Source organism: Ursus arctos, unplaced genomic scaffold (assembly GCF_023065955.2).
Source record: "Ursus arctos isolate Adak ecotype North America unplaced genomic scaffold, UrsArc2.0 scaffold_32, whole genome shotgun sequence".
Lineage (NCBI taxonomy): Eukaryota > Metazoa > Chordata > Mammalia > Carnivora > Ursidae > Ursus > Ursus arctos.
The window spans coordinates 32096614-32122707 of NW_026623008.1; the positions used below are offsets into that span (position 1 = coordinate 32096614).

Below are 26094 nucleotides of genomic sequence, written 5' to 3' on the forward strand. Positions count from 1 at the left end.
AATTCATTCTATATATTGGAAAGTCACCTTTTATGAGATTTATGAGTAGCAAATCTTTTCTCCCAGGTGGTAGGTTGCCTCTTTATTTAGTTGGTGATTTTCTTGGTTGGGCAGGAGCTTTTTAGTTTCTTGTAGCTTCGCTTACTTACTTTTGCTTTTATTGCCTTGGCTTTTGGAACATGATCCAAAAAAAAAAAAAAAATCACTCCTGGGAGCTATGTTGGGCAGCTTTGACCCTTCGCTTCCTGCGAAGAGTTGTAAGGTTTCAGGTCTTATATTCAAATCTTGAATTCATTTTGAGTTAATGTTTGTGTCAAGTGTAAGATAGTGGTACGGATTCATTCTTTTGCATGGGTCTGTTCAGTTTTCCCAGCACCATTTAGTAAAGGGACTTTCCTTTCCCCCTTGTATATTCTTGGCTCCTTGGTCATAAGGTACTGGACCGTAGATGTGTGGGTTTACTTCTGGGCTCTGTCTTCTGTTCTGGTGATCTGTGTGTCTGCTTTGATGCCAATATGCCAGCAATCAGTAGAGCTTTGTAATAGAATCTGAAAGCAAGGAGCCTGATGCCTCCAGCTTTGTTCTTTCTTAAGATGGCTTTGACTCTTCAGAGTCTTTTGTGGTTCCATACACGTTTTAAAGATTCTGTGCTATAATTATGTCTGTGAAAAATATTATTGGAATTTTGATGGGAATTGCATTGACTCTGTAAATGGCTTTGGGTGGTATAGACATTTTAACACTATTAATTCTTCTAATCCATGGGCGTGGAGTGTCCATTAACTTCTGTTGTCTTTGGTGTCTCTCCTTAATGTCTTATAGTTGTCAGTAGAGAGGCTTTCATCTCCTCAGTTAAATTTGTCCCTAAGTCTTTCGGGTTTTTGAGGCAGTAGTAAATATGATTGTTTTTTACGTTTATGTCTCTGATACGTCATTGTTAGTGTATAAAAATGCAACACATTTTTATGCATTTTGTACCCTGCCACTTTACTGAATTTGTTCAGTAGTTTTTTTTTGTGGTTGTGTTTGGGGTTTTCTACGTATAATATCATGTCATCTGAAAAGAGTGACCTTCACTTCTTGTTTTCCAGTTTGGATGCCTTTTATTGATTTAGTTTTCTTGTGTAATTGCTCTGGCTAGTATTTCCAGTATTGCTGTTGACACTTGGCCAACGTGGGTCTGAACTGGGCAGTTTGCTTATTACATGGGTTTTTTCAGTAAATTCAGAGGTTGCTCTAAATGTATTGTCCGTACGGTTTTTTTCTGTTATTTCTTTTCAGATTTTTATTTAAGTTTTAGTTAGTTAAGGTGGTCTTATAAGTGACCTGTTGCCACCTTTACCGTGAGCTCAGAGTGGGACGGGTCTGCTGTGGCGCACGGTGGCTATTACCCTGGGGCCAGGGAAGGAGGAGGAGAATGTTGCAGCACCCTCTGGTGACACCCACGGCCTGCCCCGCAGCCCCTCAGTGTGGTTCCAAGGGAGGGAGGTGGTCCTGGGCTAGCTGACTCCTGTTTCCTTCCACCTGTAGGTGTGAAGAAATGGCGGCACTATGAGCTCATCTGGATGGCGTACGACATCACTGGTGAGAGCCCGGCTAGTGTGCCCGTGGTGGTGCTTGTCGTCATGGCCGTTAAGCCCCAGGAACCACTACTCTGGACCCCACCTACTACAAGTTGTGGAAGCACCAGGCCCTGGGCAGGCAAGCCTGATAGAGGTACAAGGCGGTGGCGGATAGGGAGGCAGGGCTGCACCTGCACAATGTGGTCACCGTGCAGAGCGCCATGTTCATGCCCGCTGCCCAGCAATGAGACTCGGCTCACCAGCCAGGTCGACTGCCCCAGGCCAGAAAAGCAGCATGGGTGAGAGTCCCAGCCTCGGAGCCCTGAATGCATTTCCTTACTCATTGAGGACAGCACTGGGCTCAGGGAAGGGGCAGGAGAGGAGCACAACACACTGGGGGATTCCTGCACCCTGAGTCCTACAGAGTCTAGCCCCAGAAGGCCCAGAGTGAACATCAGTGGGCACATGAGTGGCAGGGGTCACAAGGGCAGCGGGGACCTGCATCTCCTCCAGTTAGGATTCCACTGAAGGAACCTGGGGCTCTGGGTCCTGTTCTCCTTCACTGATACCCCATCCACAGGATAATGGGGACCTGAGCCTCTCTTGGGGGCTTGAGCATCTGGCACGGCCCTTGCAAAAGTGCCTTTGAGCATACGGGGTCCCCTATGCAAGATAATGAAGAGGGGTCATTCACGCATTGGCTGCCTTTCCCTGCACACCTGTGCCCCCACCACCTCCGGGGCATCATCTCTTCTCCAGGCCACACTCTACAGGGCAGCCTCCCAGTCCACAAGTGCCCAGCCTAGGCTGGAGTTGGTGTGGCTGCCTCCCCTCCCCCACAGCTTGAGTCTCCAGCTGCAGACGGGCAAGCTGGAAGCATCTCTGATTGCCTTCTGAGAGATCGCCTTGTTTTGTGCCAGTTTCCAAACTGTTCCTGCGAACGGGGCAAGCTCTGGTGGTTCCGTGCATAAGTTCCATTTGCGTTGGTTAGCCTGAGACTGTTTATCTCCATGTGGTGGGAGAACCCTGATTCTTGCACCTGGGGGGAAGGGGGATGACCCTCCTCGCCTTAGAGACTGAGCTCTGAGTGATGGCAATGTTCCATCCCAAAAGATTTCAGCTTGTGGGGCTGCAGAGGCTCCAGGAGCCCAGCCCGGGGTAGGGCCCCCAGGCTGGGGAGTAGCAACCACAATGCTGCCTGGGCTCAGGAGAAAGATGGTGGCACAGGGCTTATGGATAAGACAAACGGTGGGTCGTTCCAGAAAAGATTCTCCAACCAAGGCAGGGCCTTATTTGCTGTCAGCTATGGATTGAAGCCCAATGTGTGCTTTTTGTAAATTGAGGTATTTTGGGAACCAAAAAAAAAAAAAAAAAAAGGAAAGAGAAAAACTCAATGAAAATCATAAACCGATTAAAGATAACCAGTGGTAATATTCTGAAGTATGATTTCTAGGCTTGGCAGTCACACCGTGTGTACGAACCGATGATTGAAAGCTGTCAGCACCGTGTCTTGGGTTTCAGAATGTTGGCTTTATTTTCAGCTGGCTTGGTTCAAATCCTGGCTCTGGGACCTCCTAGCTGTGTGACCTTAGGCAGGTCACATCCCCTCTCTGAGCCTCCCTTTCTCCTCTGTAAAGGGAGGCTGCATGAGGATTCGGTGAGTTAATGTATGTGAAGGGATTAGAGGTGCCTGGCACATAGCAAGCGTGTAATTTCTCCTAGCAATCATTTTATATGTATGTGTGTTTTTTTCTGGGGTTGAGCGGTGAGCCCCTTTCTAGGAAGGTTGCAGTGTGCAGCTGGTGGATTTGGACATTAAGCTGGGGGTCCCCCAGACCATCTCCTCCAGGGAGTGCCCCGTGCTGCTCCAATTCATGTTGGAGATGGGGACTACTCAGGATGGGGCTTGGGCCAGGTGTGTTGGCCCACACAAAGCATTCTGGATGCTCTTACAAGCCAATCCTGATCCTTATCACTCAGGGATGTTTCCTGTCCCCACGGAGGCCTGGGTGTTGTCCAAGTTAAAGCAGCTGGATGGTCCCTGGGCCTGGAAGTGGCCCCTGGAAGATGAGCTCACCAGGAACCCTTCCACCTCCTCCCCTGGCTGCAGCTGTGGCTTTGGGATGGGCTCAGCACCCCTCCACCCCCCACCCCTGGAACAAGAGGCAGGGTCAGCTGGCTGCCTCTAAGAAGGTCTGAAAACTAGGAAGTCACCTGGATGCCAGCGGGACCCGGAGGGCTGGAGAGAGGAAGGGGTTAATGGGGCCTGGTTTTCGGAGGGTTTTCAGAGGTGAGTTTCCGGTTGGAGATAGCCATGGACGGAGGTGATGTCATCCCTGACTTGCTCTGGGACCGTGGGTAATTTAGGCAACTTGTTCGACCCTCAGTTTCCTTGTCTGTAAAATGGGGCTAGTAGGAGGTTCCCCCCCTCTTATAAGACAGTTGTGGCACAGTCTGTGAAGGCTGCTGGCAGAGCCAGGCACACAGTCAGGGCCTCCTTCCGATGATTGTCATTTAGGACGTTTGTAACAAGAAGTGCTGGGTACTTACTGTGATTGTCACCCTGAATCCTTGTAATAAACGGTAGTTGAAATTCCTGATAACACTACTGTATTGCTGTCTGATTCCGCATTGCTTGGGAGTTTTTTGTTTTTGTTTTTGTTTTACAATTTTATTTATTTATTTGAGATAGAGAAAGAGCGTGAGCAGGGGGAGGGACAGAGGGAGAAGGGAGAGAGAGAATCTCATGCAGAGTCCACGCAGGGAGCCTGATGCAGGGCTTCACCCCACGACCCTGAGATTGTGACCTGGGCCAAAATCAAGAGTCGGAAGCTCAACCGACTGAGCCACCCGGGGGCCCCTGGTTGAGAATACGTTTAACCAGAGCTCCACGCCTTTGACTGTGTGATGGAACATCCCGTGCATAGGAAGTGGTCGATGACAGGCAGCCGTAATGGTTCACGATTTTTATTTTCCTGGTGCCACGCGGGGCTGTTTGTACGCGAGGCAGACAACCCAACCCAACATCTGTGATTGAGAGCACCTGTCCCTGGGAGGGTTTCTTCTGGGGCCGATCCTGAAAACCACTACTAGTTTGCATCATCCCTTGCCCCCCTTTAGTGGTCCCCCAGGCCCCGTTCACCCACCTCAGCTGCTCTGGAGGATGGCTGCTGAACCCCTGGGGTTCTCCAGATCAGATATTGTACCCACAGCTTGGCACATCCCAAATGTCTCCCAAACTCTTCTTGTGGGATGTGGTACTGAATTCGCAGCCAGAAACTGTATTTTTTGGAGGGTGGACCACAGAGGGGAGTCTGGCTTGTAGGCAGTGTTTGGAGGACACCTGGCCTTATGTGCTGCTGGCTTGGGCTGTGCCCTGGGCATCTCCTTGACCCGGCTGTGCCTTTACATGCCACTGTCTCCAGACAGGATTCTTCGACAGTGTTTCCACGGGGAACACGATCCTGGGGGATTTCAGCTTCCAACGTGTGTGTAGTGTGAAGGGTACGTGGCTGGACCAGGCCTGAAACCCGAGATGATGCTGGAGAGAGATGCTAAGCTCTAAGTGTAACTGTGTGGGTGGTTCTTCTTACAAAACCAATATAGAATTATTGTAGAGGGTTGTTCTTATTGCAAAAACAATCCAGATTCATCGTGGAACACAAGCAACACAAACAACAAAACACCCCACAGAAATCAACCCAAATGTGAACCAAGACATATATTACAGTGCTTAACAATACTAAAATAATAGGATTAATGTTTATTGAGCCCTTGCTAGATGCTTTACATGTTTTATTTCATTTCACTCATTCAGAAAACCGTATTCATGAGAGATTTGAATTCAGGACCTTGAACTCACGAACACATGGTCAGAAGCGCCCAAAGGATGTGGTCCCCCATTGATTCTTCCGTCTGCCCTCCGTCTACTTTTCCATTCCTTCTCCTCTCCATCCTTATATCTACCCATCTATTCTTTTCTGTCCACCGATCGATCCATCCAGCCATCCTCCCATACATCCTTCCATCCTTCCATGCACCCACCCGTTAATTTACCCACCTGTCTGTCCATCAGTGTATACATCATGCATCCATATATCCAAACATCTACTCTTTTATCCTCTGCCCATTCACCCATCCATCCACGTACCCGTGTATGCATCCATCCATTCACCCACCTATTTACTCCTCACCCATCCAACCATCCATCCATCCATCCCATGCAGCTATTTACTGAGCACCGCTGTCTTCCAGGCAACCCTGTATTAAGGATACAACAGGATTCAGTGCCTTTATGGGCCAGACATTCTAGTGCGGAGAAGCAGGTACATGGTCCCATTAATAAGACAGACAGTTTTATTTATTTTTTCTTTTACTTATTTATTGTGGAGAGGGGTGTGGTGGAGAAACAGAGGGAGAGGAAAAGAGTGAATCTTAAGCAGTTCCATGCCCAGCACAAGCCCGACTCAGGGCTCATCTCACGACTCTGAGATCATGACCTGAGGCGAAATCAAGACTCAGAGGCTTAACCGATTGAGCCACCCAGGCGCCCCAACAGACAGTTTTATTTATTTTTTAAAATTTTTTATTATGTTATGTTAGTCACCATACCGTACATCCTTAGTTTTTGATATAGTGTTCCATGATTCATTGATTGTGTATAACACCCAGTGCTCCATGCAATATGTGCCCTTCTTAATACCCATCACTGGCCTATCCCAATCCCCCATGCTGCTCCCCTCTGAAGCCCTCAGTTTCTTTCCCAGAGTCCACAGTCTCTCGTGGTTCATTCCCCCTTCTGTTTACCCCCCCCCCTTCATTCTTCCCTCCCTTCTCCTACTGATCTCCCTGCTATTTCTTAGGTTCCATAAGTGAGTGAAACCATATGATAATTGTCTTTCTCTGCTTGACTTATTTCACTTAGCATAATCTCCTTCAGTCCCGTCCATGTTGCTGCAAATGTGGTGTAATTGTTCTTTTGGATGGCTGAGAAATATTCCATTGTATCTATGAACCACATCTTCTTAATCCAGTCATCTGTTGAAGATCATCTCGGTTCTTTTCACAATTTAGCTATCGTGGACAATGCTGCTATGAACACTGGGGTGCGTAAGGCCCTTCTCTTCACTACGCCTGTCTCTTTGGGGTAAATACCCAGTAGTGTAATTGCTGGATCATAGGGTAGCTCTATTTTTAACTTTTTAAGAGACCGCCACCCTGTTTTCCAGAGTGGCTGTACCAACTTGCATTCCCACCAACAATGTAGGAGGGATCCCCTTTCTCCACATCCTCTCCAACATTTGTTGTTTCCAGCCTTGTCCATTTTTGCCATTCTAACTGACGTAAGGTGGTATCTCCATGTATTTCCCTGATGGCTAATGATTTTGAACATGTTTTCATGTGTCTGTTAGCCATTTGTATGTCTTCATTGGAAAAGTGTCTGTTCATATCTTCTGCCCATTTGTCGATTTATTTGTTTCTTGTGTATTGAGTTTGAGAAGTTCTTTGTAGATCTTGGATACCAGTCTTTTATCTGTAGTGTCATTTGCAAATATCTTCTCCCATTTCGTGGGCTGCCTCTTAGTTTTTGGGACTGTTTCCTTGGCTGTGCAGAAGCTTTTTATCTTGATGAAGTCCCAGAAGTTCATTTTTTCTTTTGTTTCTCTTGCCTTTGGAGATGACCTCCACAAGACTTCTAATGGGTTCTTTATTCTCTGCTGCAGCAGATCTGACATTTTTACTTCATTTAGTGGGGCCATTGCTACCCAAGCTTCTAAGAACTATCCTACAAAGTTCCTTGCTCGATGTTTAATTCTGTGTAACAGGAAAGTTTTCTCATCGTACTGAACTCTCTCACTGCCAGCTTCATGCTCTACCATTCTTGATCCAGCACCCCCAGTATCCAGTCCCATATATGCTCTCCTGGCTCTTGCTTGTACAAGTTGTCCATGTCCTCCGGCAACCTCAGCTCATGGTCCTTGAACTTAGTGGTTTCAGACAACAACTCTTTTATTATATCTCATGTTTTCTGGGTTAGGAATACAGATAGGGCTCAGCCAGGTGGCTCATTAATTCTATAGGTTCCAGAGGTATGTAGCTAGATAGTGGGTTGGTCTTGAGGATCTGAGACAGCTTCAGTCATGTGCCTGATGTCTTAACAGTGATGGCTGTGGGCCTACAGTGGCCTCCCCAGCATGGTGTCACTGGGTAGCAGACTTCTTACGTGTATCCCAGGCAGCGTGTTACAAGAGAGCAGAAGCTACAAGGCTTCTTCTGGCTTAGCCTCAGACGTCTATGATTGTGTCTCTTTTTCTACAGCCTATTGATCAAGTGAGTCACTGAGGCCAGCTCAGATTCAAGGAGAAGAGATAAGGCATCATTTTGTAATGGGAAGAATAGCAAAGCGTTTGCTGCCATCGTTAAGCTACCATACTTCATCAGCAGAGCAGCATAGCACTTGTTATGTTGTGACTTGATACTTTATTGCTGACCTGTTGGTTGGGTGACATCTGGGGATAAATTTTGTGGGTGGTACATATTGTCTCATAAGCCAGAGGCCCCAGCATCAATTTTAAGCAATTGGGAGCATAGTCATCAATAGGGAGAAGCGATCAGTTCTGCATGCCCCAGGGGCTCAGGGAAACATGAGGATTCAAAGTTCTCCAAGATGATTCCATCTCAATCTCAGGATCCCCCTTTCCATTTAGGGCCTTGACTTTGATATTTCAGAGCCAGGGCTGAGCATTCAGTCTTTGCTTATTTTAAATGAAGTCCTGCACCTGATCTTTCGCCTGTCCTGCCCTCTGTCTGGAGGACATGGAAGTCTTTCTGTGTTGCTATAGCGGCCCAGGAGCTTTCAGATTTTACTTTAGATAGAAGGTCAATTTAAAGCAAGCTTTATTGTCTTTCTGCAGTGCATTGGTGGCTCCCTCATTCCACAGAGCATCAGAACTGATTTCATTGGAACCTCTGGAATTCATGTGAATTAGCACCTCCATCGGCCTCCCCTTCACAGGGGTGCCAGCCTACATCACCTCCAGTGGAACCTCTGGCAGGTGCCCAGCTACAACTGGATGGGGTCAGCAGGGTTCCACTGGGGCCTCAGTGCCAACCAGACAGCAGATGAGTGAGTGCCAGTGACCTGCCAGGATTATTCCTGGCTCCAGAGCTCCAGTTGCCTTAGTTTGAGCTCTCCTGGGAAAGGACTCTGAGGCACATATTCATATGCAGGATTTTGTCTTATTTTTTTAGAGGATGGGCAGTTCTCTCTGGAACAATACCTGTTAGGGGTGAGGGAAGCAGGTTTGGGCAAAAGGAGAAGTTGAACTGTCCTCAGCCAACCCTTCAGGGAGCTCTGGAATGGCCATGTTCCAGATTGAGTAATGATGAGCCCTGGGCCTTTGTGCCCCTGTAAGCAGGGTGTCCCCGGCAAGGAGTCATGACCTTGGGCAAGGCAGCTCCCTTTAGCCAAAGGCAATTGCTGGGGAGGACTTGGCTATGGTCCAGCAAGAAACCAACAACATCCTGGCAGCAGGAGAAAGATTGTCTCATCCCTGAAGAGAAAGCTGGTTGGTGTCCAACAGGATTTACTGCCCATCCTTCAGTTGGGTTAGTGGTATACATACTCGTGACAAGAATAAGCAGTCAACTGGGACAACGCACAGACCACGATCTGGGAAGTCTGAGATCGCAGCTCTAAAGCAGACTTATTTCTGACAGTGACCACGGGACAGGCAATGGCAACATGACCACATAGTCAGTGCTAAGGATTTATTGAACGGGAATTTTTGAATGACTACAAGGCTGGAATAATAGGTAATCAGGACTCAGGGAGCAGTCTGGCTTGATTGGCTTGGTCAAATTCTTCTCTCAAGTCTAAGCTGGGCTCACTCCTTTTGGAGCCTCTAATTTAAGTGAAGGTCAGGAGTTATAACAAGTCCTTCCTGAGAGGAGGACCTGGGGTGGACATCTTCTGTGTTACAGTACGTCACCTCAGGTATGTGATGAAAAAATGATCACTTGGTGGCTAATTTGAAAAAGCAACACTTTCTATTTGTGTTTCTATGGGATAATATGGTTAAAGTTCTAAATAATCCATTAAAATAGAATTTTTGGAATCATCTTGTTTATATTAAGTTGGAAACTGCTTGTGCTCTAGTTGAGGTAGGGAAGTAGAGTAATTCCAGAAAGATCTCCATCAGCAAGGACTGGAGTAGTAAGTGGCTCAGCCAAATATCCACAGCAAATACAACTAGGACAGAAAATTAAAGGTCATATGTTGGAAAACATGTTTATTTGCTCCCTTGTCAGAATTGATATTTGGAGAAAGTCCCAGTAGATCAAGTACTAAAAACAGTGACAGAGATTTGGGCAAAAGCCCCACAGCAGGCTAGATAGGAAGGTTGTCAATTGAGGGATATTGATACAATGACAAACACAATTTAATGATGGGGCTCTGAACCTGGGTGCAGAGTGAGTTGACATTTCTTCGCTCGGGTTGCAGAGGCACATGAGGGATGCCTCCTTGACCAGCCCCACATCTCTCATAGACAGCTGTGGCTGTTTCTTCCTATCGTTTTCGGTAAGACAATCTTAATGTGTAAAAGAAATCTCTTGAAAATGCTATTTTCTCCTGAATCCTGTCATTTATTTCATTTGATTTGTTTAAAAAATTGGTTAAAAAATATCACCAAAGTTCACAGGGCATTTTAAAAATCATCCTGGATTTTAAAGCACCAGATTGTTTTTTATAAGAGCATTTAAATATGAAGAAATGTTCAGCCCTGTTCGGAATGCCAAAACCCAAACATTCCAAAGGTGTTTCGGCTTCAGATGAATAAATATATTTTTTGAATTGGTCTCTTTGTACCTGGTCTCAGACTGAGAATAAATTGCCAAGTCTAGAAAGCAGAAAAAATAGTAACTTTTCTGTAAGATTTTTGGGTAAGTTGAAAAGAGTCATAAAAATATAGTGATTGAGCCCAGGAAGCAAATTTCCTAGAAACATTTATAACCCAGCGTTGTTATAACTCCCAGGGCATGGCAGAGCGTAGAGCACCGCACAAGGCTGTGGTGGGCACCCCACCCAGCCCTGGGGAGACTATCAAGGCTTCTGGGGGGAGGCGATGGGTCTGTTTAATTGTTTTGCTGGGGTTTATAAAGGACTCTGTCCTCTTCCCATAGTAGATAACACAAATTAGGACATAAAGTATTTTGGATCATCCAAATCAGTCTTCTAGGGAGTCTAGCTAGCAGTCCAAGACGCGCATTTCTATGATTTGTCGCAGTTTCGGCCAACAGTTGCATTGGAACGAGTGCTGGAAGTCGTCGAATGATCTGATCAAAGATGACACGTGGGCTTTGCCACTTCACTGCCTGCATGCACTTCAGCAGCTCATGAACTTTCTGAGCTTCAGTTTAATCACTTGGTGAACGGAGAGGGTTCCTGTCCCAAAGAGCTGCTGTGTCCATCTGTGATGACACAGGGAAACTTGTACAGTGTCCCTGCCGGGCATACTGATTGGTGCCCCCAAATGTTAGTCTACCCTGAACTGATTCAATAAGATAGTGCCTGCTTAGCATATAGCAGAATGCACATAATGCTTGGAATTTAGTGAGGAATCAATATTTTCTTCTGACAATTAAGCAAATTTTTCTCTTTGGTCTGTGTGTTAGGTATACGGTGCAGTTATAAAAGAGGTCAAGAACACCATCTCCTTATTTTTCACGTATTAGCAATTTTGTTTCATGAGCTCTACACTTTGCTCATACAAAAACATTTTTTTGAACAAATATTCATCACACAGCAGTTATGTATAGACTTTGGGCTAGATAGCCTACAACGGTGAGTAAGACGGACGTGGTCGCTCCTCACAGGACCTCCAGTCGAATGGAGGGGAAACACATCAGCTGAATAGTCAGCCGGATCAGTTTTTTGGTTTGCATTTACCAGCTGTGACAATCCCATGGAGGAGAAGTAGCCGGGGCTGTAAGCGTCTGAGGGTCTCAAGGGAAGGGAATTTTCGGGAATAATTCTCACGCTGGGGTCTGATGGATGAGTAGCAGCTGACAAGAGAAATGGAGTGGTAAGAGGAAGGACTTAGAGAGGAAGGGAAAGAGGGCATGAGGCATTGACAGGGTGTGTGGGTTGGAAGCAAGAAGAGAATGAATCACATGAAGCCATGCAAAGCATCCGGGTCACTTGAGGATTTCACCTTAAAAGCAAAGGGCTGCAGGTGAAGGCAGCAGGAGAACATGCTGGTTTAGCATCAACAGGTTTTGGGAGGCAGGTTTTGGGCAGACTTAGGGGGTGTTTCAGTTGGCCAATTGTCTCATAATTGAAGCTTGGCCTAGGGAGGTGGCTATAGAGAGGTAGAGAATGAGGGATTCCTAGTATGCTTAGAATTTTAAGTTCACAGGATGTGGTGATGAGCTGACAATGTCAGGTGGGGAAAGGAGGTTTCTAGTGGAAAGATACTTTCTGGAAGGTTGATGCCACTCCCTGGCTCAGAGACACAAGTGAGCCTGTGGAGACGCATGGAGTTGGAGGTGCTTTTGGGACACCTGAATGACAGACATCGGGATTGGAACTCTGCGTGAATGTCTGACCTAGAGATGGGAATTTGGGAGTGATGGCCCCTTGTGGGGTATGGCTGAGAAGTGAGGAAGGAAGAGGAACCTGGTCAGGGATATCATGGACAACTGATCTATTGAGTTTCTTAGGATAAGAAATTCCTAAGTGACTGGACCCAGAGGTGGGCATTCTCCCCCTCGCAGTCCTCAGGGGTGGGGGTGGGGTATGTATGGGGGGCAGGCAGTGGGCATGATCCCTGCTTCTTGGAATGGAAAGCCAGAATTAGAATAAAATACACATATAAATGTGTGTCTGGTGTCTTTGTCTTGGTTGCTGGTACTGAAGTGCAGGGCATAAGGACCCCATTTCTGTGCAACTTTCTGAAGAATTGAAGGAAGGGAAGGGCACTGATTTCAACCTGTCATCGGTTTCTTTTCCAGAAGCCCTCTTGATTAAATTGCCAGTACAGGTGCACGGTTACAGACACAGGCATGCAACTCGAAGGCACCCACTTTAGTGTATCTATTTGGAAAGGTAGTTCAGGGAAATGAAGGAAAATGGCTCTAATTATTTTCCTGTTAGGGGACAAAAATATGAGAATGCCACCCTCTTGCTTAGGAGTCTCCTCATTTACTTAAGGAAAACAGAGCAAACGTTCTCACTCAGGACGTGTTGCTTCCTGCGTATAGCGATTGCTAGAAATGCCAGGAACCTCAAAATGTCTGTTGGAAAAGAGATGGAGGTCCAGTGTGGTGACTGGGAATAGAGCAGTAGGCAGTCATGTGGGCTCATCCTGAACTTACCTCAAGGGATGTCTTTTGATTTTTTGTTTTTAAAGGAAATCACTTAAAGAGAAAAAATAACAATAATAACAGGAAGAAAATAATTTATGATAATAAGAAGTATTAGAGGAATACTAATTGGCATATACACATATATAAAAGTACCACACTGCAGTATTTGTGACTGAAAAATTACGCGAGAGGCAGCGTTAAATGGTGTGAAAATGTGGGAAACCTCATGTTTAGCGTATAGACAACAGGAAGAAGAGAGGGTTGCTCAGAGCAGCTATAGAGCCGTGGGGAACTACTGAAATTAGGATTTTCCCAATAACATTAGCTTTCTGCTGAAGACTTCCAATGGCATCTTAGAGTTACTCTGTCACCAGTGAACCCTCCAGAAACAACAGATAAGGAAGACATGATTTTTGACCTCAAGTTCTGAAGGGAAAGGTATGTAGATAAACAGGAAGATAAAGACAGCTTCTCGTCTAATATGTGTTTTTATTTCCTGGATTTGTACAGTTTAAAATGTTTTCTCCTATTCTTTTTCTCTTTTCTCTCTTATCCTGTGGAATTTGAGGATGCAAATTGCCAACAGTTTTAAATAAATAGGGGTTTTAGAATTTTCGAATCGTTTGAAAATAATTTTTTTTTTCAGGAAAAAAATGCATTGCTGCCAGGTGTTTTTTAAAGCTCTGTTTAATAAACACTATGTGAGTATTTAAACACAGGTTTAAACTTTAAATACATAACTTTAATGACGAACTGAGTACAGGAGTCTGAAAGGGAGATCTAAAGTTATTTTTATGTTTAGAAATTGAATTTACTTTTATGAAATAAAAAGAAAACACTTGTAGGGCTGTTTCATGGTAAAGTAGTTTCAGAACTGGTAGGAAGGAAATAAGGTATTTGCTAAAATGAAAGGCATTTTTTATTTCTGAAAACATGCTCTGTAGCTACTGAGATTTGATGTGCTTTTGGACCCCTTGAAAACTGGTTTTATCATTTCCATAAGCAGTGACCCCTTTCTAATCTTCAAATTAAGTGTTATTTAAGCTATTCAGTTGGCCAATGACCAGATTACTTGCCCAGTCCAGCTTCCACAAGGAGTGGGGAACGGTCTATGGTTTTTTGTTTTTGTTTTTTTTCACATCTTGCCTGCGGATTTGTACTTTCATTGAGCTCCTTATTTACAAATTTTCAGTAATAAGTGCGCCGTTTTCAGTAGCACGGTTTTGGAGGAGAGTGATTTGAGGCTTTCATATTAATGGGGTATAGAATTTCCTCCCCATGTTAAGGACTGACGAGCTTTCATAAACTACCCCTAGAGGGCGCTCATCGGCCAGCAGCGGGAGCAAGAAGCCCCCAGTCTCTTGCAACAGGACCAGACTAGTGGTCTCCAGGGGCAGAGCACAACAGGCCCATGAAATGGTTGAAATAGACGCCCTTTACAGTTTTTCTGCATTCTCTCACCTAGTGGTCTCTCAGGTATTAACAATAATAGTTTTTAACAGTGGCAGAGTTCAGTTATTTGATCCTTTGTATTGGCGCTTGCAATCTTTACAATTATGAATTGGGAAGTATTAATTGGGAAAATGAAGGCAAATTACATCTAAATATTCTGTTGGTTTTTAGACATTACGTTTCTGGATTTTCTTCATGTTTGGGTTTTACAGAATCGTTTTTGAATCAGTGTGATTTAATGGGAAGTCTACTTAATACGTAGATGACCCTGGGCAAATTTAATAAGATTTTGTTTTCTCATCTGTAAAACGGGCGCCTGGAGCCCATTTCACAAGGGTTCTGTGATACTTGAGTGAGGGTGTTTGTGAAGGAATCTGGCCGATAAGAATTGCTAAAGAATATATTAAGTCAGAATTAAACACTTTAATATTTTAATACTTTTTCTTCTCTTTAGGTATTTTATATTATGTATGTCTTGTTTAATCATTTATGTAAAAAAAACTTCTAAGCAGAAAAAATTTCTCTCTCTGAAAAGTTTTACAGTTTTCTGCTCATTAAGAAGAAAGACATTCTTTTTGAATCTTCTGTGTCCAATGAAATTAAATGTAAGACAGAAAGCAGAAGGTATTTTCTGACATAGGGTGTTTGTAGCTTCGGTTCTAAGGTCAGTAATTTATTGAAGGCTTTTAACTCGCACCACTATATACACACCTGTCCAGTGGATCAGCTTCACCAGTTCAAGGAAAAAACTCTACTGTATTAATTGTGATCATTTTAAATATTAAGCACACTCTTTTATTAACAAGAAAGTAAAGACTTTGGGGGCACCTGGGTGGCTCAGTCATTAAGTGTCTGCCTTCGGCTCAGGTCATGATCCCAGAGTTCTGGGATCAAGCCCCAGGTCGGGCTCCCTGCTCAGCGGGAAGCCTGCTTCTCCCTCTCCCACTCCCCCTGCTTGTGTTTCCTCTCTCACCGCCAAATAAATAAATAAAAATCTTAAAATAAATAAATAAATAAAAGCTTTGTAAATTTTATGTTACTCTTTGCTCCTATTTTGATTTTGGTAGGAAATCAAGTGTTCATCCGTAGCTTTTTTTTATTTTATTTTAAAGAGTTTAATTAATTTATTTGAGAGAGAGCAAGTGAGAGAGAAAGCACAACGGGGGAAGGGGCAGAGGCAGGGAGAGAAGCAGACTCTCCGCTGAGCCGGGCAGATGTGGGGCTTGATCCAAGGGTCCTGGGATCATGACCCAAGCCAAAGACGGTTGCTTAGCCACCTGAGCCACCCAGGCGCCCCTCATCTGTAGCTATTACATGCAGGAGAAAGATGCTGTCAGACACCTAGGACTGATCTCAAAATTGACTCTGGAAAAGTTGAGCTCCTTTTATGAGAGTGTAAACTAAACCCACCTCTCTGTTAGGCTTTGATGATTTGATTGATGATTAATTAGGAGATTTATATCTTGCTGAGGGAATAAAACCTAAAGTTGCCAGATCTCAGTGTGCTCACCCTGTGAAGTCACAGTAATGCAGGTGCTCCTTTTCATACTCAAAGATCGGGAGAAGTCATGTCAGTGGCCGGCAGAATGGAACAGGGCCCAGTGGAACCTCTTCCTGGTTTCTGTGTCCCTTCCCGTGAGGTGGTTACACTCTTTAGTTCTGGGAAAAATTCCTTGCTGGGCCAGACAAACCCAGTGTTCCAGGCTGAGCCCAAGCCAAGACCAAGTCAGCTCATGGCCCGTGAAAGTTCTTTGGTGCTGGCCAGAACAGTGGCTTGTTCTTCTCCAAACTTCTCATTTCAAATGACTGACTCTCTCCAGCCTCCCAGCCAGGTACAACCATCCTTGTCCACTGGTGAATCTGACCCCCCCAATCCTGCATGACTAAAATAAATTAAGAGCTCATTTCTTCGTCTTTCTCATTGCAGTGAGGGCACCCCATAACTCTACAGTATCTGTTCGTGTAAGCCCGGCCATGTGAGTCAGTCCCCCTAGGGACCCCCACATTTACAGCACCAAAAGCCTAGAGCACCTGTGCTGTATTCTCATTTTACATCAAACCACGGGGTTTGAGCTGGTCTCCAACAGCCAAGTACAGTCCTGACCATGTGGTGGACGGGTCAGAGGGAACCAGCCAACTTCTTCTAAGTGACGGCAGCACAGTTTAGACTTTTTCCCAATATGCTGTTCCTGGACTCTTTTGTTCCCCAGATGGAGGGCCACCTCCATTCTATGAAAGTGGAGGTAGAAGTTGTGACGGGTAGGATGGGATTTGATGAAGTAGGAACTTACCAGTCCTGCTACCAGCCTCTAAGCCAGAGGTCGGCAGACTTTTTCTGGAAAGGGACTAATAAAAACGATCTTAATCTTGGCAGGCCATATGGTCCTGTCACAGTTCAGCTTGGTCATTGTATTGTGAAAGCAGCCACGGACAACATGTAAACGAACGGCAGTGTCTGTGTTCCCAGTGAAAGTGTATTTATGCAGATAGGTGGTGGGCGCTGTGGGCTACCATTGGCTGCCCCTGCTCTAGACCATCCCACCCCCGCTGACTCCACAGAAACATGGCCAATGAAGCACCCTTCTGACTATACGGACCAAGATCCGGGAATAAAAGAGAACAGATATCTGCTTACCTTGCTCAAATCCTCATTAGGGCCAACTGCTGCCCCTGGAAGCTTCTGAAGTCTTAATAGAGGGCAGGACTGTCATATGCAGGCAGCTCTCTCACAGCGGCAGGGGAAGAACGCCACCATCCGGGATGGATTAGGAGCCCACTCCTCGCACATTTGTAGACTAACGCTTTGTCCATTTTGGTGGGCCTGTGGGCAGTGGGCTTCTTCATAGAACAGGCGTTTCCCCACAGACTATTCGCGAGAGTGACATTGTTTGTTTTCCTCCTTCCTTAGCTGCACTGCAAAATGGATGCTCAGTGGAAAATTCTCCAACTAACACTTAATCAAGTGGCCCAACAGACCACTTTTCCTCCCAGCTGGCCTCCAGCTTTGAAGATAATCACTGGCACCCAGACAGGAAGTCCCAGGGCTCAGCCGTGGGTTGGGGGATCTCCTGTAAAGCCACAGCAACAGCCCCGTCACCCTATTCTATACCTCCTGATTTGCCTTGGATGTGGCGGTCTTTAGAACACTGGGCCAAATACTGTAAACCATTGAGGGTTTGCCTTCTTGAATGCTCATGTGTGGGTACACGATAAGATCCTTGTTGCGATGTCTTTGCTGAGACCAGCATGCCCCAGGGAAGTTCAGCTTGACCGAAACCCGAGAGCATGTTAGCATTTGCCGTGGGATTGACAAGACAGAGCTGCACTTGGTGGTCTGCTGAATCATTCTACGTGTTGTCATCAAATGGATCCTTCCAGGATTGTTCAGGTGGTTGGAGGGTTGTGTTTGAGAATGGTAATTCCTGCTTCAAATCCTGAATGATAACTCGTATGTGTATACATTTCCTTCTAAGAGGGAAGATCTGCCCTGTAGACGTTACTTCTATACTCTTCATTTTCCTTCTGTCAAACTCTAAATAATGTGGCCTACAAAACTGAAAAAGCAGCAAAAATAAAATGTCTTTTGGTAATGATTTCAATATTACTGTTTCCCCCTTTTTTTGTTGTTTTTGATAAATTGCAGTTTCTGTGCGTGACCACTAATGTAAGACAGTGGTCTTTTCTTCTATATTAAAATAAGAGAACTTGTTTCTTTTCAATCCTTCTACTCACTTAACCCAAATTTGCTCTTTCATGCCTCTCTCATCACATTTCTTTCATCCATTTCTAGAGCTTTCTGATCTAACCTGCTACTCGACTTACCGATCTTCAACATTTGTGATGAAGTGGAGAGGGAAGGTTACCAGCCTACTGCTTCAAGCCCAAACTCCTTTGCTGGCGTCTCGCCCCCAACCGCTTCCTTCCCTTTCTCTGCCTCCACCCCTTGCCTTCAAATAGGTAAAAAAATAAGTCTCCTGCTCCCACCCCATACTCCTGGCACTGCTCCTCTGAAGCAACCATGATTAATAGTTTGCTTGGGGTTTTTCAGAAATTCCTCTGTACGTGCAAACATACAGGCCCCTTTCCTTGTTAAAGAAGTGGTATGTGGTGTCCAGTCAACGTTTTGTATTTTGTGCTCTTCATTCACTCCTACCTCTTGAAGATTGTTCTACATCAGCACATGTGGGTTGACCCCAAACCTTTTCATGCCTCATGGGTAGTTTCCAGAGTCTTCCATGCTCAGCTCCACCTTTTCCCAGTAACCATGAATCGTCATTGGTCTCCAGTATCCTCGGGTGGTGTCAGGATTGCTTTCTCCCATCCCTCAAGAGGTGTGTCCCTCTCTGCCCTGATGCCACAAGTTTCCTTCCTGTGTGCTTGATGTTTTAATATGGCACATCCTTCAGGGCCCAGCTCATCCTGTGCTTTACTAACATTTCTCGAGATTGTGCTAGTCAGGTTAGCACTTAGTTGTTCCCTTTGTGTCATCTTCTTTCCCTCTGACGGAGCCGAGGGTCCCTCTGGGCAGCCCCTCTGACCTTCCTGTTCCTCCAAAGTGCCTAGCACAGTGCCAAGAACTAACTTCATTGGATTCTTCCTCAAAAGATCACATGGTCACATCCATCGCTTTCCCTTTCCTATTGTGAGCACTTATAGGGAAGGGGAATTCTGGTCTGCTTTTGAGATTGTTCACATCCCATATTGAGTCATTCTGATGCTCCCCCCAAACAGTAAAGGCCAGGGCTAAGTGTTTTTTTTTTTTTAATTTTTTTAAAGTCTTTATTTATTTATTTGAGAGAGAGAGCACAAGTGGGAGAAGAGACGGAGAGGGAGAAGTAGATTCCCCGCTGAGGAGGGAGCCCCATGTGGCGTTCCATCCTAGGACCCTAGGATCATGACCTGAGCTGAAGGCAGTCGCTTAGCCGATGAACCACCCAGGCACCCCCAGGGCTGAGTTTTATAGTTTTATGGACCTCTATTTATTGTCATTCTATTTTTTAATGGTTTTTTATTATGTTAGTCACCATACAGTACATCCCCGGTTTCCGATGTAAAGTTCGATGATTCATTAGTTGCGTATAACACCCAGTGCACCATGCAATATGTGCCCTCCTTACTACCCATCACCAGCCTGTCCCATTCTCCCACCCCCCTCCCCTCTGAAGCCCTCAGTTTGTTTCTCAGAGTCCATAGTCTCTCATGTTTCATTCCCCCTTCTGATTACCCCCCTTTCTTTATCCCTTTCTTCCCCTACTGATCATTCTAGTTCTTATGTTCCATAGATGAGAGAAATCATATGATAGTTGTCTTTCTCTGCTTGACTTATTTCACTTAGCATTATCTCCTCCAGTGCCGTCCATGTTGCAGCAAATGTTGAGAACTCGTTCCTTCTGATAGCTGAGTAATAGTCCATTGTATATATGGACCACAACTTCTGAATCCAGTCATCTGTTGAAGGGCATCTCGGTTCCTTCCACGATTTAGCTATTGTGGACAATGCTGCTATGAACATTGGGGTGCATATGGCCCTTCTCTTTACTACGTCTGTATCTTTGGGGTAAATACCCAGTAGTGCAATGGCTGGACCATAGGGTAGCTCAATTTTTAACTTTTTAAGGGACCTCCACACTGTTTTCCAGAGTGGCTGTACCAACTTGCATTCCCACCAACAATGTAGGGGGATCCCCTTTCTCCACATCCTCTCCAGCAGTTGTTGTTTCTTGCCTTGTCAATTTTTGCCATTCTAACTGGAATAAGGTGGTATCTTAGTGTGGTCTTGATTTGAATTTCCCTGATGGCTAATGATTTTGAACATTTTTTCATGTGTCTGTTAGCCATTTGTATGTCTTCATTGGAAAAGTGTTCATATCTTCTGCCCATTTTATGATTTGTTGATTTGTTTCAGCCCCAGGGCACGAGTGATGCAGCACCTGCGTGCAGCCCAGAAGCCCTGCTTTGTGCAGCCCGTGAGCAGAAAGGTCTATTTCTCCGTGAGAGACAGCTGTAAGACTTACTGGAGCTCCTCCTCCTCCCCTGGAGCCGGAGCTCCCACTCCTCCAGCTCTTTGGCAGACAGCTCCATGGCCAGCTGCGAGTCACTATCAAAACGGCTCCTCTCACTCGAGGCTCCAGGGCACAGGCCTTCTGAGCTGGTGAGCAGGATCTCCTGGATGGCCCTGTGGGGAAAAAGAGGTGGAAAAAAGCAGCCCATTACCAGCAGCATCAGGGCCACAGCAGCACCTGCATTTAGCTGTCCCCTGAGAGCACACCATGCAGGGCACTTTATATGCGCCTCACGGCCACGTTGCCATTCAGTCCCCTGTGGCTCTGGAGGTGTGAGTGCCATGTATAGGTGAGAAATCCGAGGCTCAGGGAGGTGAACAAACCCGCTCAGGGTCTCCTCCCAGCTCCTCCTCCACTGTCTTCCCATTGATGTGTCCTAGGGCTCAGCCCAGGAAACAGGAGCTCTTTAAGGCCTGGCATCTGTCTTGTCCACCTCTGGTCGATCGGCACCCTACACAGGACCTGGTCTTCTGCACGTGATGGAGCCCGCGTGAGAGAAGAAACAAACCCCAAATACATCCTGAGAGGCCCCGCTGCTGCTCCCCCCATCCAGGTGGCAGTCGTGCTCCTCTTAGGAAGGTGCCTCTTACAACACTGGGTCCACCCTCTGCTGAGGCCAATGTGCGTGATGTGATCTATTGCTAAGATTTTGTGTGGTTTTGTTTTGTTTTTTGGGGTTTTGTTGTTGTTGTTATTGTTGTTGCTGCTGCTGCTTAAAAATGGCCTCAAAATCCACTTAGGAGAGTCTACAGCCACACAAAGGGAACTGCACTTGAGTGTCAGACTGTATGAGCCACTGCAAGTTTCAGAACAGCCGGATTAAATGTTGTGACCAATTGAGAAACACTGGTGTCTGTTATGAGTTGTACTCAGTGTGACCACAATACCGCCACTGTCTAGAAAACACACTCCAATCCTTAGATTTCAAATGGTGCTGGGCCCCATGAGAGGCAGGAAACCAGGAGTACAGTAGAGCAGATCACCAGAACTAGAAGCTGGTTCTTTGAAAGAATCAATAAAACTGACAAACCACTGGCAAACTTCTCCAGAAGAATAGAGAAAGGACCCAAATTAATAAAATTATCAATGAAAAAGGAGAGGTCACAACACCAAGGAAATTGGAAGGATTATTAGAAACTTTTACCAACAGCTATACGCCAATAAATTAAGCAATCTGGAAGAGATGGAGGCCTTCCTGGAAACCTATAAACTACCAAGAATGAAACAGGAAAAAATTGATTTCTTAAACAGGCCAATTAGTTATGAAGAGATTGAGTCAGTGATAAACAACCTTCCAAATAACAAAACTCCAGGCCCGGATGGTTTTCCTGGGGAATTCTACCAAACATTCAAAGAAGAAATAATACCTATTCTCCTAAAGCTATTACAAAAAATAGAAACAGAAGGTCAGCTACCAAACTCATTCTATGAGGCCAATATTACCTTGATCCCCAAACCAGGCAAAGACCCCATCAAAAAGGAGAATTACAGACCGATTTCCCTAATGAATATGGATGCCAAAATCCTCAACAAGATCCTGGCTAATAGGATCCAAAAGTACATTAAAAGGATTATCCATCCAACATAATAAAAAAATATTATAAAAAAATAAGTGTTCTGTAAGTGTTCAAGCAGCTGCTGCCTCTAGAGAGGGGGCTTCGACGGCCACAGAGCAGGGAGGGTAGAGGTGTACTTCTCATCCTTTACGCGGGAGGATGCATTACCACTCCTCAGGAATGCCAGTTCCCTCCTGGTTCCGGTGAGGACGCAGGACCAGAGACTGGCTTCGGGGGGTTGCTGGGGAAGCAAGCCGGCAAACCAACATTCTGGCCTTGGCCTCCCTTCCCTGTGGATGCCCTTCTCTGCCTGTGGAGCCTGTTTCTGCCAGGATAGAAGGGACCAGATTCTGATGCAGATGACAAGATAACATCACGCCTTTATCGCCCCCACCCCCCAGCAGACCCACATGGACACACACAAAGGCGCTTGGCTGTCTTCCCTGGGAACCCTGCCTGGGGAGCCTTCCTGCTCTCCCACATCTTCTCAGGGGCACGCACCCATCCCTGGAGGAGAGGCATCATTTACTGGAGGGACTTAATTCAAAGAGGCTCTGAACAGGATAGAGGGTCAACCCCGGCCAGAGTGGTCTTGGTTTCAGACTCTGAGGGAGGGAGGCTGACTTCTGGGGGTGCAGGGACAGCTGCATGTTCTGGGCAATGGTGGGGCTCAGCTCTGCTCTCTGGAGGGCCAAGGTCAGTTTGGCTCTGCCTTGGCCGTGCCCTACACGCTGGAAACTCAGTCCTGCACCATCCGTCTTGTCCCACGGGCCTCCTCAGACACCCCTTCCCTACCCCTGCTCCCACTGAACCCAAAAGGCATACTGAGTTGGCCCTTGCATGGCTGCCCACTGTAAGATCCTGAGACGGTATATCAAATGTTTGGCAAGAGTCACTGAGTGGAATGACTGAGGCTGTTCTCCCCACCCCATACCCACTTGACTGAGACTTGGCCTCTTGGTCACCTGCTCTGTGAGTCTCCTCTGCATCTGCCAGGGCACCCAGCACCGGGGACATGGCGGTATCAGCACACCTGCAGCCCCCCATCCTGCCTTCTGGGGAGCCCTCTACTGCATGTTCTCTGGCCTCCTGTTGGTCTGTCTGAAGTCCATGGTAGACCCTTACCCAGCTTTCCAGATCACACTGGATTGATGGCCTCTCAGTATCCCAACCACCATAACAAGAAAATGTTTATCAGCAAACCACCCACACATGGAAAGCCCCCCCGCCGCCCCACCCCAGCCCAGGGCCCCCCAAGCCCCGGAGTCTGTGCAGCTCAGTGGCTCTGTGGTTCTGGGGGCGGTACCATGCAAACACAAGGCAGTCAACTGTGAAGAGAAACTGCAAATCTCAAAGGAGGAAGGTAACAGGTAGGTACATCAAAAGAAAGGATTAAATATCAAAGGATTAGGACAGGCCTTTAGGAACCTGGAGAGGCCCTTGAATGTTTTAGTTTTTGTTTTTTCCAAAACAAGCCAGGTCTGCTGGAGCCTGAGCCTTGTAAGGGCAAAGGGAGTCTGCAGTGTCCTGCTCACTGGCTTGCAATTTCCTCAAAGACTCGCCAACAAAATCAGCTTGCTGTGTTTGCTTCCATGTGCTAAAAATCAGTGCTACTCCCAAACAGAACCCCAGTTGTGTTAAATGTAAGATTAAAGTATGAGCCACAGAGACAACCACAGTTTCTCTAGGGGCTTGTCCTGGCGACAGGCACCTTGTGTGTGCAGAAGGGGAATCTCCGCGTGAGGCGGAGAAGCTGGAAGGGTCCCCCGAACCTCTCTGCTGGTCCCCAGCGCACCCAAGGACTCACGTTAGGACCCATGCTCCCAGGTTATAAAAGAGGAAGACGGAAACGTGTGGAATGAGTACCCAGCGCTGCTGGGTGAGCTGAGGGCTCAGGTTTGCAGCCCGGGATCTGAGCCCCAGCATCTTGAAGCAAGAGCGACCCTCCTCTCCTAAAAGTTGGCCTGCCACCGGGCCTGGCAGGATCAGCACCCAAAAGCACAAGGTATCTTGGGGTCTGCTCCTGAGGTGGGAGACAATGGGTAAGAACCACCTGGAGCTTTCAGGGGATCTCAACTCAATCACTTCCCTGTGCTTCTGTCAAACGGCAAAACTGAGGAGTGGTTCGTGAATGAGAAAAACGGGGAAACCTCTCAAAACCCAGTACAAACTGAGGGCTTCAGAGGGGAGGAGGTGGGGGAATGGGGTAGGCTGGTCATGGGTAGTAAGGAGGGCATGTATTACATGGTGCACTGGGTGTTATACGCAACTAATGAATCATGGAACTTTACATCGAAAACTAGGGATGTACTGTATGGTGACTAACGTAATATAATAAAAAACTATTCTTATAAAAAAAAAAAACACCCGGTTACCCTTTGACCTTATAAATTATTCAAGTTCTAGGATGCTAATGAATCATAGGGGTTTGGAAACCAATCAAAGGAACCTCTGTTCCACTTGTGAGCCCTTGAAGTAGATCCACAGCGAGAGGCTTCGGAGTGCTCCGAGCTGTCTGCTGCTCACGGAACCCCACTGCTCAGCAGCCACTGCCCTCTCTCCCCGGGGTGACCCCTTCCTGGCTCGGGATGAAGCAGGGCCTCTCTGTGAGAGCCCATGTCTTCAGGTCCAAAGGCGGCAGTTATGGAAGATGCCCGTGTCTGCATGCCTGCCTGGGTCCCAGCTGGCTCACCGTCCTGCAGCATGGTTACCTCGTCCATCTCCGCACTGAAGTCACTGTCCCCGATGTCATTGGTGGCTTTCAGGCTCAGCTTGTAGGAAGTAAAGGGCCTCAGCCTGAAACACAGAAGAGCCACGAGGGCCTGAACCCCTCGCCTTTGTCCTGCTCGCAGCTCTGGCCACAGGGGGCGGGCAGCCAGGAGGAAGAGGCACTCAGTGACCACGGAATCTGTCCTGCCCGGGGAGGGGCCCTCAGGCAGCTGGCGCTGTCCTCACAGCCTGCCCCCAGGAACAGAGGGCTTTCTGGGTGGAGGGGAGTGGGGAACGTCCAGGCGGGCCCAGGCTGGCGGTTCTACTCGGGGCCCCTCCTGTCATTAGAGCTTCTCCTGCAAAGCAAATCACCGCTCTCTGAGGGATGCGAGAATTTCTCAGGAGGAGCTGATTACTGCAGCCCTCCCAGGATTCAGAGCCAGAAAAGAGGGCCCGCCTAACCACTTCCTTGCTCGCCCAGAAGTGCCCTTTCGTGGGGATCTCCCCTGGCCAGGCCCACCTTGCTCCAAAGACCATCTCTGCCTGCCCCTTGTTTCTGCACTTGTCCGGCCGGCAAGAGTGCCACGCCCTGGACAGGCAGTGCCCGGGTTCACTGCACAGCAGTTCTGTCTGCTGGACGTGCTGTGATTCCCATTGCAAGGATGAGAAAATCGAGGCCCAGTGCCATTAAGGCCCTTGCCCCCTACCAGAGGACTGGCCAGAGGCTTGGCCGGGGCTGGAAGAGGATCTTGTGTTGGGGCAACCTCTCCGCCGTACCTGAGACACAGGTAATGCCAGTTGTCCGTGGGGGGAAATGTCCCCACCTGCCTGCTGATGGGGATTTAAGGGGCACGAATACTCTGGGTGCGTGGCTCGTTGCCACCGCTCAGGCCTCCCTCCTTCCCTCCGTTGAGCAGGTCCGTGTTGATGGTCTCCTGTGCTGAGCTCTGTACCACACACACTCCAGACAGACTTCTAAGCAGAGGACGTTCCAGTCTTCCTTGGGTCACTGGCTGGCCTGCTCCTGTGGCTTTCCTTGCCATTACTTCTGAAGGAGCAGATGAGGAGACCCCACCCCACCCCTGCCCCGCTGGCAACAGCTCTGTTTCAGGCAAGGCTCTGCCCCTGTGTCCATCTCCCAGACCAGGAGAGCAGGAGTGGCTCTGGACTCTGCCTGCTTCCTCAGCTACCAGTGGGCAAACCCTCAGGGCCTCTATGCTGGGCCTCTGTCCTCCCTCCCAGGCCAACCTGTAGACTCGTGGGTTTCAAACCGAGCACCGTGGAACCCCCGGAGTCTCTGAGGGATCCTCTAGGAGACCAGAGGGTTCCCATGCCCCCCGAGTCAGACAACAGCAGCCCCATTTCCATCTGATTTGCAAATGGGGT

General features: G+C 47.1%; 1 long non-coding RNA gene across 1 annotated transcript; it reads left to right on the forward strand.

The window, feature by feature from the left end:
• The first annotated feature begins 1451 nt into the window (after positions 1–1451).
• LOC130542312 (uncharacterized) lies at positions 1452–4162 on the forward strand. The gene is made up of 2 exons (XR_008956791.1): positions 1452–1584; positions 3543–4162. It is a non-coding gene; the product is annotated as an uncharacterized LOC130542312 (long non-coding RNA).
• Positions 4163–26094: the final 21932 nt, after the last annotated feature.